This window comes from Corvus hawaiiensis, chromosome W (genome assembly GCF_020740725.1).
Source record: "Corvus hawaiiensis isolate bCorHaw1 chromosome W, bCorHaw1.pri.cur, whole genome shotgun sequence".
Taxonomy (NCBI): Eukaryota; Metazoa; Chordata; class Aves; order Passeriformes; family Corvidae; genus Corvus; species Corvus hawaiiensis.
In genome coordinates, this window is record NC_063254.1 from 282635 (window position 1) to 294854 (window position 12220).

At 46.7% G+C, this 12220-nt stretch overlaps 1 protein-coding gene across 2 annotated transcripts in view; it reads right to left on the reverse strand.

Moving 5' to 3' along the window:
• Positions 1–12220, reverse strand: part of LOC125319315 (ceramide transfer protein-like) — a 240791-nt gene that overhangs the window by 99384 nt on the left and 129187 nt on the right. The window lies entirely within an intron of this gene.

Here is a 12220-nt window from a genome sequence, read left to right on the forward strand (position 1 = left end):
ACAGTCTTAACAAAATTGTCACAAAAAAGTTCCACACAAACAGTGACCAAACATTCCAAAGGGATCCTTTAGAAAAATAACTACTGGACACAGCCAGGAAAATATGTTTTTTAAATTTCAAAGCAGTAAAGACAAATTAAGGTTATTGCTATCAATATTAATTTTCAACAGAAGAAACACATACATCATAGCAAAAAGCACCAGGATAGAGCCATAAAAGTAGAATATATCAAAATGACAAGGAAGGCAGGAAACTAAAGGAAGCTGTGGCACCCTCTGCCTAAACTACCTTAACTAAGAGGACTGTCAGATAATTGAAAGCAACATGCAATCCCTTTCCATATGATCACTCAAATACATCCAACTTTCAGTTCATATGCCTCAAATAGTAAAATGCCTTTAATAGCATTACAGTGAAGCTAGTAAGGAAAGTACAAAGGAACAAACGAAGGATCTATTTTGTCCTGTGACACTGTCAGTTCAAAGTTACTCCCTAGAAAACATCCAACACAGAAAAACTTTTTTCCTTTCATTGAAAACTATTCTTAACAAAACATAAGTACAGCTGAACACCTTTTTGAATTTGAATACAAAGAAATGTTACACATAGAAGCACACAGGGATATAACAGACTCTAAGATTAAGGCAAATGATGCGATCTGAAATGCAATAAATATTGATTCCTGATGCCAAAGACAAGTCTATATCTGTTAATATCCTTTACTGCTCTGTGAATACATTCATCTTGCAGACAAGTAAAGCACTGTGGATCATTTGCGAAATACTCCACAAAAGAAAACCTAAAAGCAAATCTCATTTATTGTGTTCTGTGCAACAGTTCAGTGTCAGTAAGAATTATTTCCTAAGGATCTGAAAATCATAAGCTACTTATATATAATAGACAATGTTTCTTGTATAAATATACTAGAGGAAGAAAAGTACAACAGAAGCCAGCGCGCAAAAAGAAAGAGCTAGGAAGAGTTCAACAAAAGTACTTGAAGCTTCACCTTTTTTTTTTAATAGCTTCACTTATTCGGTCAGGCATCTTAACCTAAGTTGAATTTAAATAAATTTAAATTTCCCACAGAAAAAAAAAATCCATCAACCAACAAAGCTAGCAATAAAGTGAATCAACTGCAGCTACCAATTCCCTTAATACCTGACCATCTCAACTTAATTCAACTTCATCCTACCCACAAAATAGCAAGGCTATCAATGCCAGGACAAAGCACAGAGACATTATTTGTATTAACGTGTTTCCAAACCCAGCAGAATAAAGAGATAAGCGGTGCAACTGACAAACTCCATGTAGTAGTTTAGTCCAAAATACTCATTACTGTTTACCTTCTGTGAGATAAGAATTAGGAGAAATGCAAAGCAGGCACCAAACTTGAAAGAATATAAAGAAGTTTATTAACAGACCTAAAAGAACAAAAAAAAAATCATAACACGCCTTCAGAACTCTTCTCCTCCCCCCCACCTTTCTCCCTTCTCCCAGTGACAATGTAAAAGGACAACCCTTGGGATGTTCAGTCTGTTTACCACTTCCATATTAACCTTGTTCAGTCCATTTAGGAAGAGGAGTCTCTCTTGCCCATGCTATGAAAACATTATCACAACGAGACAGCCGCCCGGGTTGGTTCTCTGCTCGCATGTGAGTCCCTTCCCCAATTTGCAGCTTTTCCCACAACTGCTTTCGAGGGTCCACTCTTGAATTACTGAGGTACAACTTTAAGGTTGAGCCATTCAGAAACAAAAGTTCTCTTCACCCATCTCTGGGAGCATTTCATCTCTAAGAACAGAGGCCCTTCTCATTCCCTGGGAGCAAAGGGTCCTCCTCATTTTCATCTCAAGGACTATCTCTGGGACCATCTCTAGGAACTGAGGTTTTCTCCTTTTCCATTTGGAGCAAAAGTCCTCATCACTTCCATCTCTCCCTGTTCAAACTTCTCATGAAATTACAGCTGCGTCAGCATCTGCCTATCTCAGCGCAGGTGCTTTTGCTCACAAGTACAAGTTGAACGCTCCACCCCCCATGCCTTCATGAAATTACAACAGGTATTCTGATACATCATAGCTTTACAACAGAATTTCAGCTTTAAGCATCTCCTCTTTCCCTTCCCTTAGGTTTTCAGCTCTTCACAGCACTAAAAGGGTTAATCTCACCTGGGCCTTGCAGCTGGAATGGCGCTTATCGCTATTGGTCACATGATCTTTGCCACGGGCAGCTTTTGGCTGAATCTTGGCCGAACTGGAGAGGGGGAGCCGAGCCGCTCCAGCTTCCCACAGCAGGGCTGTGGGGCGGGGGGGGGGCGGGGGGGGGGGTTCCGCGGGTAGAACAGGGCCCATCGGCTCCAGGATGGCTGTGGCCCAGTCCGGCCTGGCCCGAGCAGGGCCTGGGCCAGGCCTGCTCGCCCCCACACAGGGCCCTCAGCTACCTGTCCCAGCACCGGAAATGAGACAGAGTTCTGCCTGGGGTATGTCTATTCTTAAGTGTGGATCACAGAGGCAGTCACAATTTTAAGTGGCTTAAAGAATTGTCCATATTCAAACTGGCCAGCTGATAGGTTCTGTCAGGTCACAGAGGAAGCTGTAAGCACCCCTTTGCAAGAACATCACTTCTGGGACTATGCTTGCTAACCCATGACACTCCATATCCCACACAGGAGCTTGCCATTTAATAGCTACCAGTTATAGCACACAATATAAAACTGCTGTTGTATCAAGCCTCACATTGGGCACCAAAAAGGACTGTGGTAGGTTGACCCTGGCTGGACGCTAGGTGCCCACAAAGTCACTCTGTCAATCCCACTCCAGAACAGGGTAAAGAAAATATAACGAGAGGCTTGTGAGTTGAGATAAGAGAAGGGAGACATCACTCACCAATTACTGTCACAGGCAAAATAGACTCGACTTGGGAAAATTAACTGAATTTATTACTAATCAAATCAGAGTAGGGTCAGGAGAAGTAAAACCAAATCTTAAACACACCTTCCCCCACACCTCACTCCTTAACTTTATTCCTGATTCTCTACTGCCTACCCCAGTGGTACAAGGATGGGGGCTACATTCAAATCATCAGCTGTCGTCTCTGCTGCTCCTTCCTCTTCAGGGGGAATACTCCTCACACTCTTCCCCTGCTCTAGCATGGGATCCCACCTACAGGAGACATTCCTTCATGAACTTCTCAGATGTGAGTCCTTCCCACAAGCTGCAGATTTTCACAAACTTCTCCAGTGTGGATCCCTTCAATAGGGTGTGATAAATAACATAGAGAATAGAAATTTTCAGGTCCCCTGATGTTGCTGGATAGAGTTTAAAGACTAACTAGCAAAAAACATAAAAGAATGTAAAAGTATGTACACAGGATGATAAACATAGCTGAAACCAGTGGAGAAACCAATCATGAGGAATACAGTGGCTTTTTGGCAAGTTATGTAACAAGAAGCAACAGCACATGCCCAAAGAAAAAGTTCAAGGAAAGGGCACCTGTAATATTAAAGCATTCAGTGAATACGACCACCAGAGACCCCTTTAGACAACCCTCTAGGACTATAAAAGGACTTCCAGTAGGAGGTGGATGCATGCAAATTAGTTCTAGGAAAGGTGTTTATGTATTAGCTAGGAAGAATGTTGTAATGAATATGTATGATCATGATGGAATAAATACCCTGTTGTAGTTTCACCACACGCATCTCTTTAAAGGAGAGATCATTCAGTGTGTCCAGCGCTAATGAAGAATGCCTGCTTTCTAATGCTTCAAATTGTGTTAGAAAGTTTATTTTCCAGATGACTTTGGTATCAGGTGCAGTCCTTCAGGAACAGACTGCTCCACCGTGGGTCCTCAAAGGGGTCACAAGTCCTGCCAGCAAACCTGCTCTAGCATGAGCTCCTCTCTCCATGGGCCCGCAGCTCCTGCCAGGAGACTGCTTCAGCATGAGCTTCCTGTGGGGTAAGAGCCTCCTTTAGGAATCCACCTGCTCAGTTGTGGGGTCCTCCATGGGCTACAGGTAGATATCTGTTTCAACATTAACCCACATGGGCTGCAGGGGGACAGCCTGTCTCACCATGGTCCTCACCATGGGCTGCAGGGGAATCTCTACTCCAGTACCTGGAGCACCTCCTCCTCCTCCTTCTCCACTGACCTTGGTGTCTGCAGAGTTGTTTCTCTAACATATTCTCACTCTGCTCTTGTCTAGATGCAAAAGCTTCTGTGCAAAAACTTTTCCCCCTTCTTAAATACGTAATCACAGAGGCATTACTACCATTGCTGATTGGCTCAGGTGTGGTGTTGGGGTTTTAGGAGTTCTCCTGGGGTTTTTTTCTGTTAAAGGAATTTTCTCCATACACGTTGCTAGGGCGACAAATTGCTGGGTACTTAAGAAAAACAAAAGACCTAGCCACTGGAGTGAGGTGCATCTGGCTACTCTTTTGTTTCACCTGGGTGTGTGGACAGTCAGTTCCTGGCATTTGGACAGAGAGAGAGGGTGCTTCTTCGGCTGCTTTTCCTTCTGCCAGAAAAGCCCCGGGATCCCAAGCCCGCCTTCCCTGCCCCACTGGGAGCCAGGTCGTGGCTGCCCTGCCCCCGCTGTTGCTTCGAGCCTTCGCTACGTTGTAACTGTGCTCGCCCTGCCTGCCCAGACCTCCAGGGGATTCCCACTGCAGCGCCGCAGTTTGGATACATCTTGTCTGCCACCCGGGATTTGTGCTCGTCCCTGCCGTTCCAGCCTGCCGTTCCTGAGAGTCCGGCCGGACACCGGGATTGGCTGCCCAGGGGTTTGTGAAGCCTTTGTCCCATCCCTTCCCGGGATCCCAGGGCACCAGTGCTGCGTGCTCCCCGAGCTCGCTCCAGAGCGCCCCCTGCAGCCGCGGGGGAGCCATCGCACCTGCCCTGCTCATGGGGAGCCACCAGCACCCCTGCCCAAGGGGAAAGGGCCTGACAGCCAAGAAGGCTGGGACTGGGTTTGTGATTGTTTGCTGTTACTGCCATAGTTATTGTTGTTTGTTTGACTGGTTATATGCATATAGATATATAATAGTAAAGAACTGTTATTCCTATTTCCCATATCTTTGCCTAAAAGCCCCTTGATTTCAAAATTATAATAACTCGGAGGGAAGGGGGGTCGCATCTGCCATTCCAAGGGAGGCTCCTGACTTCCTTAGCAGACACCTGTCTTTCAAACCAAGACACGTGGCCACTAGCAGGTCCATCTTGGAGCTGGCTGGCACTGACTCCATCCAACATACTGGAAGCTTCCAGCAGCTGTAGATACAAAAATGCTGCTAGCAAGAATTTTCTTGCTATTTTCTAAGTCCGTGAGAGACTTTTATCTCTCACAGAAGAGGTAGCAGAGTTATGTAAACAAACAAATCACCTGCAACCTTGGTCTTGTTTATGGTACAGTAGAAAAATATTTTGACAATGGATGTTTTAGGATTTTAGCCAATCACCCCAAGGGGTGGCTGATCCTTTGTCCAATTAGACTATGAAGAAAAAAGTCTATAAAAGAGTTTGTAAAATAATTAAAAAATATCAATCTTGCTGCACTATTCCTGCCTGCTGGATCTTCTCTCCTCCTCTTCCCTAAGGCTGCAGGACACGGTGATATACCCTAGGGCCTAGGCCTGCGGTAATAAGCAGCTTTTCACAGAAGCCACCCCTGTAGCCACTCCCCTGCTACCAAAACCTTGCACTGCAAACCCAATGCATGGAAATAAGGAAGACCCAGGGAACTAAAGGCCAGTCAGCTTCACCTTCCTGCCAAGAAAGATCATGGAGCAGATCCTTCTGAAAACTATGCTAAGGCACATGGAAAAAAGGAGGTGATTGGTGACAGTCAGCATGGCCAAGCATTGGTAGCGGGGGAGGGGGGGAGCTACAGGGGTGGCTTCTGTGAGGAGCTGCCAGAAGCTTCCTCCATGTCTGGCAGAGCCAATCCCTGCTAGCTCCAAAGATGGACTTGCTGCTGGTCAAGGCTGGGCCAATTAGAAATGGTGGTAATGCCTCTGTGATTACATATTTAAGAAGAAAGAAAAAAAGTTATGGCGCAGTTGGAATTGCAGCCAGAGAAGAGCGGAGTGAGAACATGTGAGAACAACTCTGCAGACACCAACGTCAGTGGAGAAGGAGGGGGAGGAGGTGCTCCACGTGCCAGAGCTGAGGTTCCTCTGCATCCTGAGGTTAAGACCATGGTGAAGCAGGCTGTCCCCCTGCAGCTCATGGAGGACCCTGGGGATGCAGACATCCACCTGCAGCCTGTGGAGGAGACCCACACTGGAGCAGGTGGAAGCCTGGGAGGAGGCTGTAACCCTGTGGGAGAGCTGTGGCGAGAGGAGCCCACGTTGGAGCAGCCTGTCCTTGAAGGACTGCACCCTGTGGAAGAGTGACCCATGCTGCAGCAGTTTGGGGAGGACTTGCCCATGGCATGGACTCACATTGCAGCAGTTCGTGGAGATCTGTTGCTCATGAGATGGACTCACGTTGAAGAACTTCATGGAGAACTGTCTCCTGTGGGACGGACCCCATGCTGGACCTGGGGAAGAATTCCTCTCCCCAAGCAGTGGGAGAAAAAAGGGTGAACTGACCATAACCCCCGTTCCCTGTCTCCCTGTACTGCTGGGATTTTGTTAGCAATAAATTCATTTAATATCTCTAATTTGAGCCTGTTTTGCCCGTGACTGTATTTGGTGAGTGATCTCTCCTGGTCCTTATCTCAACTCATGGAACCTTTGTAATTTTTTCTCCCTGTCCAGCTGTGGAGGGGAGTGAGAGAGCAGCTTTTGTGGGTGTTGTGCTTTAACACTGGTCCAATGCCAGGCACTCACGAAAGATGCTCACTCACCCTCCCCTGCTACAACTGGGCAGAGGAGAGAAAAAATTAATGAAAGGTTCATGAGCTGAGATAAGGACTGGGAGAAAAACACTCCAAGGGCAAAACAGGCTCGACTTAGAGGTACAAAGTGAATTTATTACTAACAGAATCAGAGGAGGATAATGAGAAGTAAAATAAGCCCTTAAAAACACCTTTTCTTCCCCCAGCCCCTCCCTCCTTCCCACTGACAGCATCGACAGGGCATGGGGATTTTGGTCAGTTCGTCATTCGAGATCTTCTGCTGCTGCTCAGGGAGAAGAGTCCTTCCCCTGTGAGATTGTGGGGTCCCTCCCACAGGAGACAGTTCTCCGTGAACTTCTCCAGTGTGGTTCCAATCTCATGAGCAGCAGTTCTCCCAAAACTGCTGCAATGTGAGTCCCTCCCACGGGCAGTCCTCCCAAAACTGCTGTGGCGTGGGTCACTCTTCCCATGGGGTGCAGTTCTCCAAGGACAGGCTGCTCCAGCCTGGAAGCAAGGGCCCCCTCTCTCCACCAGGTCTTCCATTGGATTACAGCCTCCTCCAGGCATCCACCCACTCCCGCATGAGCATGTCCAGCATGGGCTGTGGGTGGATTTCTGCATTCCCCATGGATCCCCATGGGCTGCAGGGGGACAACCTGCTTCACCATGGTCATCACCACGGCCTGCAGAGGAGTCTTGGCTCTGGTGCCTGGAGCACCTCCTCCCCCTCCTTCTCCACTGACCTTGGTGTCTCCATGTTGTTTCCCTCACATGTTCTTACCTCCTCCTCTTCTCTGGCTAGAAAGAAACTGTGCCCACTTTGTTTTGATTTTATTCTTAAATATGTAATCACAGAGGCATTACCAACTTCTCTACTTGGCCCAGCCTTGACCAGCAGCATGTCCATCTTCAGAGCCATCAGGGATTGGCTCTGCCAGACATGGTAGAAGCTTCTGGCAGCTTCTCACAGAAGCCAGCTCTGTGGCCCCCCTGCTGCCAAAAACCAGTCCATGCAAAACCAACACAGTAGATGTAATCTTTTGGGATACTGTCTCTCACAGTATCCTTATAGACAAAATGTCCAGCACACAGCTGGATAACCGTGTTACTTGGTGGCTTGGCAATTGGCTCACAGGTTAGGCACAAAGAGTTATAGTGAAAGTGGTGACATCAGGCTAGCATCCAGTCACTAATGGGATTCTGCAGGGCTCCATCCTCAGCCCAGTTCTCTTGAACATCTTCATTAATGATTTGGATGCAGGACTCAAAGTAATACTAAATTAGTTTCCAGATGACACTAAATCGGGAGGAGCTGTTGGCTCCCTTGAAGGTAGGAAGGCCCTGTAGACAGACCTTGAAAAATTAGAGAGATGGGCAATCACCAACCATATGAAGTTTAACAAGGGTAAGTACCAAATTCTACACCTGGGACAGGGCAAACCTGGTTGTGTGTACAGAGTAGGGAACGAGAGGTTTAAGAGCAGCAGTGTGGAAAGGGACCTGGGGGTCCTGGTTGATGGCAAGTTGAATATGAGTCATGTGTGCCCTGTCAGCCAGGGGGCCAATCATGTCCTGGGGTGCATCAGACAAAGCATCACCAGTTGGTCAAAGGAGGTGATTGTCCTGCTCTACTCTGCACTGGTGTGGCCTCACATTGAGTCGTGTGTGCAGTTTTGGGCACCACAAGTGGCTGTCACTTGGTTTGTTCAACCTAGAGAAGTGGGGACTGAGGGGAGACCTCATTGTGGTCTTCAACATCCTCATGAGGGGAAGTGGAGGGGCAGGTACCGATCTCTTCACTCTCATGACCAGTGACAGGACTAGAGGGAATGGCATGAAGTTGTATCAGGGGAGGTTTAGGTTGGATATCAGAAAAACGTTCTTCACCCAGAGGGTGGTTGAGCACTGGAATAGACTCCCCAGGGAATGGTCACAGTACCAAGCCTGATAGAGTTCAAGAAGCGTTTGGACAATGCACTCAGGTACATGGTATGATTCTTGGGGTGTCCTGCAGAGGGCCAGGAATTGATGATCCTGATGGGTGCCTTCCATCTCAGCATATTCTATAATTGTATGGTTCTATGAAATAATTTCTGACAAATTCAGTGGCCTTCTATGACAGGGTTACAGGGGAGCAGGATGAGGGAATAGCGACTGACATCATATATCTGGACTGGTGCAAAGCATTTGACACTGTCCCACACTACATCCTTATCTCTAAATTTGAGAAATATAGATTTAATGGGTGGATCACTTGGTGGATAATGAACTTGTGATAAATGAGTGAATGATAAATGTCTTTCACTTTTATTTTAACATTTATAAGTGATAATGTACTATGTAGAAATAGTGTTAAGGTAAAATGCAGTTAAGTAGAAACTAGATTAAGGTCAATTGTAACTTCAAAATAGTTGTAATATGTTAAGAAATGTATTAATAAACACATGGTAATAAATGTCTTTTGAGCTGAGAAACTACAGAGCCAGGAACCAAGATATCTTAGAGAAACAAAGAAGATAAACCGCATTCATCCCAGGAAGACTTATTTCATCAAAACTCACACCTCCCAAGGGAACTGTCAGCTACAAATTAGGCTGGAGACTGGGGAGGCACCGGAGAGGGGGTGCCTGTCTTCAGTTCTGAAGAGATCCAGAGGACCGAGGCAGTGTCGTGCTGGTGGAAGGGGGAAAGAGATCGGAGGGGGGGAAAGGTGAGTGAAGTGTAAATTACTTTCTGGGCTTAATGAATATGTAACAGTTTAAGAGAGTACTCTAAGTCCACAGTAAAATGAATGGAGTGCGCCTCTGCCAATATTGCCAAGCGCACCAGCGCTGTGATTTGCCTTTGTTCTACTAATAAATGTTAAATATTATATTGCTAAAAATTTAGCTCTTGAATTCATTTTTCTCAAACTGGCTAGATGATCGCACTCACAGCTGTAGTCAACAGCTCGATGAAAGGTTGTCATGTGTTACAGTGGGGATTCTGTAACACGATGTATCAAACAAGGAGGCCCGTGAAAAAGAAATATATATGGACCGATTCTTGATAGATGTTTCAGAGATGTTTATTTCCCCAGCTGCATGGCCGGGGCTCTGCCAAGGAACTGTTATAATCACAGGACCCGAGAGTCCTTGCCCGCGCAGGGGAACACAAAACAACCAATGGGGAACGAGGCTGACCAGGGGATAGGAAAACCCTGTGCCCCCCCCTCAGGGCCCCTCTCCTAGGGCTACATGGCAGGGGGGAAGGGACCCCGACAGTCATGGGGATGGTTTTTTATCCCATATCATTTTTAGGGTTTTTTTTGTTTGTTTTGTGTCCAGGGTGGCCGCTGTCGTCCCCCCCCCCCCCCCCAGCTCTGGGAGTATCATGATGAGTGAGAGCCGGGCCGGGGTTTCCGGAGAGAGTTGGGGGTGGTGTGAGGGGCAGCTCCTTCCTTCCTGTGAGGAAAGGGCAGTCAATAACTATGTAAGCACAAGTCAAGTTAACTATTGGGAGACAGCAAATGTTAGTTCAGACAGCAGATGTTAATTACAAAACCTAAGAAGCCGAATTCACCCTAATCTTGTCAAGATAGAGGGGACAAGGATCATCTCAGAGACTGCTGAATCATTCCTCAAAGGACTACGCATGCCCAGGGAGAAAGGTGAAAAGTGCACTGTGAGGAAGACTACTGGTCTTCATCAGAAAGATCCCCGAGGAAGAGGAGAGGCCTTCCTCAGCGCGACCACCAGGACACACAGCACATGCGTGACCCATATGCTAATGATATTAATGACTTCTGAGAAATAATTTGTATAACCACGCCTGTCCCAAGGAATGTGATGAATATTCATAATTTAACCTTAATACTGTGTTGTAGGGAGCACCGGTGTGTGTGTTTGGAGGAGTGATCCCCACATGTAGAGAAATGGCTGAGTGAACAGGGACATGTGTACGTGCACAATCCAAGCTATATTAGTGAACTGTCCTTGACTAGAGAAAAAAGAGAAGAGCAATGCTAATGTGGCAAGCCGACAGGATGTTGCGGAGGGGGATGCTGACCATAGAAAGAGAAAGACTTATGTTAGTTGCGTGCATATTAATCTGTAACCACTCGCTTGCTATTAAAGGCCGCGTGAACAGTAGCTGTAACCCAATAATATGGAGCTTGCTTATGCGTGCTTGAGGAACTAGAGTATAACTATGGGTCTGACAATAGAATATACGGAGTTCCATCATATCTCTGTGAGAAGCATGGTTCATCCCAGCAGATCTCTGGCTATTCCCACACACCTGGCCTGCCAAATAAAGCAAATACCCACTTCTCTGTCTCTGAAGTGTCTCTTGGCCCGGTTTTGGCGCGATTCAATCTGGCACCCTGAGATGGGACCCTCTCTGCCCGGCTGCCGGATCCAGGGGTAAGCAGACCTCCCAGTCGCGACCCTGAATTTTCAGGGGGAGCTCAGCTGTCCTTTGGCTCACGGCGGGGGCAGAAAAGGGCCATCTGCACCAAATTAAGGTATTTGCTATTCCTTTTAAACACAGAAATACCTGCAGGTCCAGGGTTTGAGTCCCTGAGGGTGGGTTGAAAGTCCCGAGGAAGACTGGGTCTCCCAGAATTAGTCCTGGGCAAGAGGAAAAGTACTTTTAAAGGGGTTGGACCCCACTGTGAAAGGTACCTTAAAGGGGTTGGACCCCACTGTCATGTGCTATTGTACTGCTATTTTTTGTTTTGTCTGTTGCTATTCTGCTGCTGTGTGAGTGAGAGTGGATGAGACGTGCTGTCAAAGTACGAAGCAAGTGAGGAGATCTATCTGCGGTTCTGTACCCAGGCAACAGGCTCGGCCAGAGAAAAGCGAAGTTTGGCAAAGAGTGAATGAGTATAAATCATATAAACCGTTGGTTTGGAATTCAACCTTACTGTCCGAAGGGGGGTGGATTTCAGAGGAGAAAGATTTTAGTTACTGGATTGAGAACATCCAGGCCCCAACGCTTTTCTAATATAGCCCCAGCTAATTTCCCTTTTAAAATCCCGTACCTAGTGTGGAAACAGTTGTGAAGCTTGGGTTTTTTTGTGCATGTATTAGAAAGTGGTACTGTCTATTAGAAAGAGTGGACAGTGTCCAAGTTGCTGGAAGAGAGAGATTGGTATTAGACAAGAGTGGCAGAGCATGGCTTTGTGGAAGGAAGGAGTTGGTTCTCTGGTTTTGGGGGTTTTTGGCCGTGGAAGAGAGAAAAGAGGGGGAGAAAGGACGAAAGAGGCAATGGGATCATCAGAAAGTAAGGAAATAACCCAGAAAAGTCCGCTAGGATGTGTGCTGGCACATTGGAAAGAGCTGGGGGGAGTCCCTGGAGGGAATATGAAAAAGACCACCCTAATTAAATATTGTAACCAGTGGTGG